The sequence below is a fragment of the Rhinopithecus bieti genome, unplaced genomic scaffold, assembly GCF_001698545.2.
Source record: "Rhinopithecus bieti isolate Rb0 unplaced genomic scaffold, ASM169854v2 scaffold_1101, whole genome shotgun sequence".
NCBI lineage: Eukaryota > Metazoa > Chordata > Mammalia > Primates > Cercopithecidae > Rhinopithecus > Rhinopithecus bieti.
The window spans coordinates 956,182-966,170 of record NW_016803441.1 but is presented as its reverse complement, the minus strand read 5'-3'; the positions used below and the strand labels follow the sequence as shown (position 1 = coordinate 966,170).

The 9,989-nt window shown below is 37.4% G+C and overlaps 1 pseudogene; it reads right to left on the bottom strand.

The window, feature by feature from the left end:
- Window positions 1-334: 334 nt before the first annotated feature.
- Window positions 335-9,146, bottom strand: LOC108536882 (acyl-CoA desaturase pseudogene; annotated as a pseudogene).
- Between the last annotated feature and the right edge of the window lie 843 nt (window positions 9,147-9,989).

The following is a 9,989-nucleotide window of genomic DNA, read 5'->3' as shown; positions in this document are numbered from 1 at the left end:
GCTGGACACTGAACAAAGACTGACCAGCTGCTTTCCTGGGAGGCAATAAGAGAAAGAAGGGTGATAGCAACAAAGTGAAAAGGAGGACAATGGGCCTAGAAGAGAGGGAGGATCAGAGAAGAAATAATATCAGCTTAACGTCATAAAGGCAGAGTTGTTGGCTTTCAATACCTTTGTATTTTAAAAGAACACTGTACTGGAATGGGTTAACATCGTCATCTTTAGCATTCTGGTAGCATTATTCAGTAGTTAGTAAACAGACATTAAAAGCTCTGCCTGGCTGGTTTTTGAAAAAGGAACCTGAGGGACCCCAAACTCAGCCACTCTTGTAGATTCAGTCTCCGGTTCTTTTAATCCTGGCCAAGGTGGAGGCCTTGGAGACTTTCTTCCAGTCATAGGCCAGACTCAGGGAGGCCATGCAATCAATGAAAAATGTGGTGAAGCTGATGTGCCAGCGTTACTCACTGGCAGAGTAGTCATAGGGAAAGGAGTGGTGGTAGTTGTGGAAGCCCTCACCCACAGCTCCAAGTGAAACCAGGACATTCTCCCGGGGGCTAATGTTCTTGTCATAAGGACGATATCCGAAGAGGTGAGCAGCACTCTTCACCAGCCAGGTGGCATTGAGCACTACAGCAGACCTCAAGAAAGTGGCAACGAACAAGCTGTGTTGAAAAGTTTCATCCCAGAAACACCAGGGCACAAGCGTGGGCAGGATGAAGCACATATCAGCAGCAAACTGGGGTTTGTAGTACCTCCTCTGGAACATCACCAGTTTCTCGGCTTCTAGATCAGACAAGTCTAGCATACCACCCTTCTCTTTGACAGCTAGGTGTTTGCACACAAGCAGCCAACCCATGTGAGAGAAGACAAAGCCGTGTCTGGAATTATGAGGATCAGCATGTGTTTCTGAAAACTTGTGGTGGGCACGGTGGTCATGAGCCCATTCATAGATATCATTCTGGAATGCCATTGTGTTGGCAATGATCAGAAAGAGCCGCAGAGGCAGCCAAGGTTTGTAAGACGGGTGGCTCCACAGAGGATGAGCTCCTGCTGTTATGCCCAGGGCCCTGACAAAATAGTAGAATAACCCCCAAAGCCAGGAGTAGAACTTGCAGGTAGAAATCAAAGTGATCCTAAACAGGGCGCCCAAGTGTAGCAGAGACATAAGGATGATGTTTCTCCAGACATAATTAACCTTGGGGCTTGGTTATCTTTGTAAGTGGGGTCATATATATCATCTTTTATGTCAGGGCGAATGTCTTCTTCCAAGTAGACGGGCATCGTCTCCAATTTATCTCCCCCATTCTGCAGGACCCTGGAGGGAGGCGCTGTGATGGTGGTGGTGGTGGTATAGGAGCTAGAGATAACTCCGTCCCGTGTTCCCGTCCCCCAGGTGCGTGGCAGGGGGACGTGGCCGCCACCCCAGGATCGGGAGCTCCGGGGACGCGGGCAGCCTCGCCTCCCTCCCAGGCGAGCGCCAGGGGCTCGGTACCTATGTTAGTACTTTGAAGAATATGAAGACTTGCCTGGCCCAGCATATGATCAGTTGTGTTAAACATTCTATGTGAACTTGAAAAGAATGTGAATTCTATAATTTAGATGTAAGTTTATTAATATGTAATTAGATCAACTTTGTTAGTAATGTTCAAGTCTTCTACATCTTGATTGATTTTTAACCTGTTTTATTATTTACAAAGAGATATGTGTTAAAATATCCAATTATGGCTGTGAATTTGTTTTTATGTATTTGTTTTACCTAGAGAAAGACAATGTTAGTAGGTACATAAAAGTCTAGAATTGCCATATAATTCTAGTGACTCAAAGTTTAATTAGGAAATATTCCTCTTTATTGGTAGTAATGCTTCTTGCCACTGTTAGTATGAGCTTTCTTTTAGTTAGTTTTTGAATACTATTTTTTTTTCATCCTTTTACTTTTGGTCTTTTATTTCAACTTAAGAAATGTCTTTTGTAAGCAGCATAGGTTTTCAAATTTTTGTTTTAAATCCAGTCTGAAAATCTTTGTTAGTGTTTTCAGTCTATTTACATTTACTATAAGTACCATTATATTTGAGTTCAAATCTGCCACACTACTCTCTGCATTCTATTTATCCACCTTTGCTGTGCTCCTTTTTTCTTGCTTTCTCTCAGATTATTTTCTTATTATTTATATTTTCTGCCTTGTTAGACTGATAATTATATATTATTCTTTTAGTGGTTACTCTAATGGTTACATTGCTGACTTATTAAAGTCTAATAAAAACTAATACTCAGCATTTCTTAGACAATGCAAACACATTGGAACATATTGATTTATACCATTCATGCTGTTTGTGTTATTATTAAAAAGTATTTTTAACTCCTTAAAACATTGTTTATATTGTTTTATAAAGTCAATATTTATGCAGATTTATGTTTATTATGTAGTCTTTCCATTGTTTTTCACTTCCGATATATCTCTGTGCTGCCTTGTTGGACCATTTTTCTATGAGCAGATCCTTATAGCATATCTGAAATAATTACTGACACAATTACTGACATAAGAGTACATGTTAAGAAATGAATATGGGCTGGGCACGGTGGTTCACACCTGTAATCCCAGCACTTTGGGAGGCCAAGGCAAGCAGATTACCTGAGGTCAGGAGCTTGAGACCAGCCTGGGCAACATGGTGAAATCCCATCTCTACTAAAAATACAAAAATTAGCTGGGCGTAGTGGTGCACACCTGTAATCCCAGCTACTTGGGAGGCTGAAGCAGGAGAATTGCTCAAGTCTGGGTGAAGGAGGTTGCAGTGAGCCGAAATCGTGCCACTGCACTCCAGCATGGCCGACAGAGCAAGGCTCTGTCTCAAAAAAATTAAAAATAAAAAAAGAGAGAGAAATGAATATGAAATATAGCAGGGATACAGAAGACAAGTGAGTTGGGAAGTGTTAAATTTGAAGAATTGGAAGGAAGGTCAAACAGGAGCTTATTTATAAGAGAGCTTCTTATTTCTTCAGACTGACAACTGGCTTACAGGTTTAAGACTCTTAAACCATCCAGTAATAAGAGTCAACGTTAAAACTTTTAGGTGAAGCTTAAAATTGGTAAGATGTTGACTTTGAACCATGAATGGAGTTGGTCCAATGACAGTCTTTTAGATGGGATGCTGTGTTTGGAGTACAATTATTCCATTCAGATTGCTCTCTACCCTCTACAATTTACGCATAAGCACAGAGGAGGAAAAGCCTGCAATGAAAAAAAAAAAAAGAAAAAAAGAAAGAAAAAAAGAAAAAAAAAGAGGCAGTGTATATTTTTTAGATTCTTTTAAGGTATGGATTCTGAGACAGACAATCCTACAGTTTGAATCTCAGCTTTTATACTTCCAAGCTATTTTGTCTTAATTAATTATCTCTGCCTCTTTCTCTCTATGATCTTTTCATTTCCTCAGCTAGACAATGAATATAATGAGAGTGCTTATCTTATTGGGTTCTTGTGAGAAATAAATGAGATTATCTTTAAAAGTGGTAAGTCCATGCGGTGCACTTAGTAAGAGCTCAATAAATATTAGCTGCCCACACTCATATAGTCTTTCAGGGAGACTGATGACACAGGGCAGCATTTCATCATGACAATTATATGAATACAATGTTTTATAGAATGTATGTGCAGAAGGAGACATTTCCACCCAGTTTGGGATAATGCCTGTTAAGAGAAACAGGTAAGTATAGTAACAGCCACACTAAGATCAGAAAGAAGTGGTAGAAATGACCTGAGTCAGGTTGCCAATAGGAAAACAGAAATAGTATAGGAAAAAATGTTGGGCGCATCAAGGTAGAAGAAGAGAAGAGAAGGGTTATGCTTCCTCAGCATGAGGTACCCTAAACCCAGGAAGGAGGGGTTGGGAATAAGTTTTATAGGAACTCTGCTGGTGGAGTTGAGAAAGGGAGTTTTCTTTTTTGTTGTCAATGCCATGTTTCCTTTTTGTATCCTTCAGATTAGTGGAACCAGAGAGAACATCAGATTACATAGTATTATGTATTAGTATGACCTTAATACATAGCAGAAGAAGCCTAGTATAGCAGCAGAAGGCTTTTTCTTCTTTGGGTTCATGTGTACAGTCTAGAGAGAAACAGGGCAATCTGAAGAAGAAGACCCTAATACACAGAGAAGAACTCAAATACATACAGTGGATGGTATTGGTGTCCTTCTCAGATCCCTTTAACTGCCTAGTGCACCCATGTACCAGTCGTTATGTGCATCAGCTGTTATCAACTCACAACCACCCCCTTCTCCCAAGACTTGCAAAACTGAAGCTGTCTCACCTAGAAGGCTATTTCTCACCCAGACCTGTGCTGATTGGCTGGGTCCTTTGCCCAACATGGAACTAACTTATTTGTCTAATTTTCACTCAGAGTACCCCACCGTGGTCTCAGGATGAAACTAGCTTCTGAAAGCACCTCTCTGACCTGTTCTGCTCCTACTGCTTCCCTTTCTGTAAGACATCACTTGAACAAGAATCCTAATCTCAGGATCAATTTTGAGGAAGCCCATGACAAAAGGAAATACAAAAATAAATCCTAGTAGCTTTGAAGACAAATAAACATCATCAGAGAAGTTTATTTGTACAGGCTCCGGACCAAATACTCTGTATCATTCACCACATAGAAACATTCTAAAAACATATTTTATGGATATTATTTCTAATCTTTTTTGCAAGGTATTAAAAATGTCTTTTGCTTTTTCTTATTAATAGCAATCTTTCATCCATACTCTGCTCTGCACTTCAGTTCACCAGAGTCATGCTGCCCACTTTCTGACTGATAGTGATAGCATAGGTATCTCCACAGCTTTGTCTAGTAATGATGATAATAACAGTAAGTGCTGACATTTCTTGAACACTTGTACATCCCAATAGCTTCCTGAAGTACTTATATAGATTAACTCATTTAATCCTCAAAGTGGCCCCATGAGATAGGGATCATTATTGTCCTTGTTTTGAAGAAGAGGAAACTAAAGCACAAAGTTTTTAAAGTCAACTTCTCAAGGTCACACAATGCAAATAGAGGTGTTAGGTTAGTCCAGTCCAGACTTTCTGAATACAGAGATCACGTTTTTAACCACTAGTCTCCTATATGCACCCGCTCCCACCAACTCTACAACATCTGAGATGATATAATGGCTCCACACTCTCTCAGTTCTCTGTTACTTCCCATGGAGGAAAATACAAAAGTAGCCCATATGATATACAGTCCTCATCTCACCCAGAAAGATTTTCTTGTGAAAAAAATAAGAGGTTATTATGGGAGATAATATGTATGTTATCTTACATGACAAAAAAGAATTTGCAGATGTGATTAAGTTAAAGACCTTGAGATTAAGTGATTATTCTGAATTATCTGGGTGGTTCACTGTAATCACAAGGATCCTTAAAAAAGGAAATGGGGAGCCAGATTCGGAATTTATTAGACTTTTAACCTTCAGAACCAATTTGTGTTTTAAGCCAGTAAATTTGTATTAATTTATTACAACAGCAATAGAAAATTAATGCAGAGACTGAGGTAATGCATGTAAGATGATTACCATGGTGCATAACTGGAACACAGACCTAGCATCCAACTATTAGATATTATTATTATTGCTGTTTTTATTTATTATTAATGATATCATTTTGAATGTCTGAGAAGGCTTCAAAGAGCAGTTGTAGCCTAACTTGATCGTTAAATACTGATGAACTAAAAACAATGGGAAGTACCTGGTAGAAGGAACAATGTTGGCAAAAATATGGTAATGGAATAACATAAGGTTTGCTGAGAAGCATGTTTTGGAGATCCTTCAATGACAAACTTTATGCAATTGGAAGCCTTTAGAGTTAGTGATATGTTGGAAGCTTTGTTTTCAAGAATGTAATCTGATGAGTAATTGACACTGGGCAAAGTTCAAGAAAAAGACACTGACTCTAGTACTGAGATAAGAGCAAGAATTAAAGAAATATAGTGGAAGAAGAAATAATGGGATAGATAGAGTATGAACTTCCTGAGGGCTGGGCCTCTGTATCACTCATTTTTTGGGAACACCTAAGAGTGTGACAGTATTGATTATGAAATATATACTAGTTTAACAAGGAAAAGAAACCATTTAGAGAAAAGGCTAAATAAGATGTGACTTATGTCTCCAAGTTCTGGGATAATATCTAGTATCTTTCTCTTAGCCTCAGTGTCTAGGAGAGTGTTTCCACTAATGCTCAAAAAAAGATTGATTTTGGATGGGTTTTATGCTTTTATTTCAACTCCATAATGAACTAAAGCTCTATAGAGAGGCAAGAATGGGAGATACTTGAATTGCCAGTAAAGAGATAATTGAATTAGTAAATGTGAGTAAACAAAACCTTAAAATATAGTCCATATGGGAAAAACTCTGGATGATCCAGCAATTGCTATAATTGCCCAGAATCTGAATCTCAAACTTCTTACTCCTTGACCAGTGTGTTCATGTTATACCACAGTTGTCTGATTAGAAATACTAAATGACTAATAATTATTAACAATATTTTTCTTTTAAGCTACAAGCCAGAAAATATATCTACCTTCAACTTTGTTGGGATTATTAGTTAGAAAATGTTTCTAATTAATGTAAATCTTAAGGAGGCAGATACTGAAGAAGTGAAAGTACTTGGGATAATAATGTAGAAAAAATTAAGATACTGTTTTTGTATTAGCAAGGATTTATATGCTTTTATTTGTTCCAAGCAAAAGAATCATTATCTCCCCCCACTCATTAAATCATTTGATTGCACACTTGGTCTTTTAAGAGTTCCCAAATGTCATTCAGTTTTTACATGATATTTGTTTGTGTGTGTGTATTTTGGGAAAGGTGTGCTTGCTAATAAATTTAAGACAGCATGGGTGCATTTTATATGGCACCTAACCTCAGTCCTGTGAAATATTGTCATGGTTACCTGCAAAGCAGCAGGATGTATGTGGGTGAAAGATGAGGTTCAAACAGTATAAAAATAGACTCTTTAACAGAAACCAGATTATGGACAAAGAGAGGAAGGTGGAGGAAGGTAGGAGGAAGTGTGAGCAGACCAATGATCAGCTATTTTTGAACTAATGCATTGACTAAATAATTTCTTTTCTGTAGTCATTACGTGATAATTACTAGTTTCAAATGGTTGCATCTCAGAGACTGTGTCCTTTATGGAAGTTGCCCCACAACAAATTGGAAGAAAGTGGGAGTGAAATGATAAATTATCAAAGTAAGGGAATTATTTAAGGAAAGGATGAGTGTATTCATTAGGACACAGGGTGGTCCCCGTACTTCAGGCATTTGGAGATTATTGAAACACTGAATAATTCAGCTTGTAAGCTTTAGTACATTTACCTAGACTCTTTAGCCACTTTTGTGTTTAAACTGCTTTGCAATGATTATTTGTTGTTCATAAGCCTTCTCCTAAAAAAAAACAAAATTTCTTTCTATGGTTATTAAAAGTCTTCGTTATTGCCTAGATTTGTCAAAATCTAGGTTTATTCGACTTATTTGTAATAAGTTACTCATTATTTCATTCTGTTTCCTACTTTTCAGCAGCTTGGTTAAAGTGTAATATTCTCTTATTATTTTACATTACTCTATGAATTTAGAGGAGAAAGAAAATGGCTAAAAGAGATGGCATTTTTAAAAGCATAGACAGTTCAGTAATAAACTTAACAACACTCTGTGTAGCTCTTAGCAAACACCAACCTAGGCCGTGGAGCAAAAACAACAAAAAAAACGCCACATGCACAAAACAGAAAAAAAGACAAATGTGATGAGCCCCATGTGAAGCGGAAGAGCAAAGGGATTTGGGACTACAGAAGACTGAGCAATTAAAAAGAGACTAAGTTATAAACAAAGATTATTCAAACCAAACTCCGACACAAGCTTGTTTACTATTCACATAATGAATATGAGAATTGATACTTAAAACAAGTTTCTGAACATTCCCATTAGGGATAACATAAAACTAAGGACATCCTGTCACCCAAAAAAAGCAATAAATTCTTTTTGAAAGATATAGACTCCTTGAATCTGGTGATTCCATCTTAATTTACCTACTCTTGTAAATAATCTCAGATGAATATTTTATAATCGTGAATGACTCGATAAAATGAAAACAAGTTTGCCAAAAAATATACAACTTCAGGAAATAGAATCTGATTTGTGAAGATACTCTTTCCATGAAGTTTAACTTTTTTTCTAGTAGATAATTTAGTACTATTATTTCTGCAGTTTAAATTGATGCTAAAGATGTATAGAAATGAAACTGGTAAGGAAAGAGCGATTTTTTTGTGTGTTTTGTTTTGTTTTGTTCTTCATTCCCAGAAGAAAAGCCTCAAGCTGCAGCAGGGCAGTTTTTCTTCAGGGTCCAATTATAACAGAGGCAATTATGTTTTATGATGCATTCATGACCCTTGCAATTCTTCTACATGCATACATAAAACTCAGCACATGTATGTGTCAGCATTTACTAACATGTATTCCAAATATTGCTTCATCCATCAACAGAACTGTACAGCCAAAAAGGAAGTAGAAACTAAAATGTGCTTCATTAGCTTTTCAAATAATGTTAAATTTACAGACATGTTAAAGAGCAGGCTGCTGTCTCAGATTAAGCCAGACTCTTCAAGGTAAGAACCAATAAAGGTAAATATTTTCAGTTGATGATACAATTTTATTCTTAAAAAAAAAAGTTTGGGCGCGGTGGCTCACACCTGTAATCCCAGCACTTTGGGAGACCAAGGCAGGCGGATCATGAGGTCAGGAGATCAAGACCATCTGGGCTAACACAGTGAAACCCTGTCTCTACTAAAAATACAAAAAAATTAGCCGGGCGTCATGGCAGGCGCCTGTAGTCCCAGCTACTCGGGAGGCTGAGGCAGGAGAACAGTGTGAACCCGGGAGGCAGAGCTTGCAGTAAGCTAGATTGTACCACTGCACTTGAGCCTGGGTGATAGAGCCAAGACTCCATCTCAAAATAAATAAATAAATAAAATAAAATAAAAAATTACAACTGCCTTTTTGTGTCCCTGTATCTCACCAGCACAAACAAACAAACAAACAAACCCACAAACTTTTACAAGTCGAAATCTAAGATCTCATTTGCAGCCCGTTGACCCAAAATCCATAGCATTGTCGTGAACATGCTGTGAACAAAAGCCAATACATCACTGTATACTACATGCTCTCTGGTTCTCATAATGGGAAAAAGATTCAGGAAGCAATACAAACATTTGCAAAGGAAAGGATCTTTTCTTATGATATTTTGGTGTGACTTGTCTTTAAAGTGAATTGAGCTGTCATTCTTTTATTTTTTCCTATAAAATAAACATTACTGTTTTAATGCCAGCTGGGTTTTCCTTCTCAGAATATAACTTATAATGGAAAAATAATTCTTTTGTTTTTTGGAGAATAATTATTTTCTTGTTCAATAACTCTACGCCTTCTAATTCTTGCTTTGTCGTTCTAGTACATACATCAGTAAGCATTCTATGATAACCAGAAGAATATTTGTAAACATATTAATAAATGTTTTGCCATAGATTTAGAGCTATAATTTTAGAGGTGAAAGCCATTTAGAAATCTCTCAATTTTACTGATATATAGTTTGAGGTCCACAAATATTCAGTGGCCAAGAGCTTCTGTGAGGGTCAGAAAAGACAGTAAGACAGATCTTATGATGGACGTTTGTTTCTTATTAGAGGGGGAAAAACACTTGAATCGAATATTTGGTTACAAGCTTTTTTTAAAGGCAGCAATAGTCCTTAATGGTTCTGAGTCTGCAGGGTAGACTGGAAACTTAATCTTCTCTCTCTCCCCAGTGATGTTGATAGAATTTTTTAAAACTACTACACGTACAAAGAGAACAAAAAGGTGTGGTATCAGCAGGCAAGAGGTTTTATCAAATGTCTGGAAGACAGAAAGTGGATTGAAGAATGCCAACAAATAGAGCAGGCTGTGGGAATCCATTGTAGAA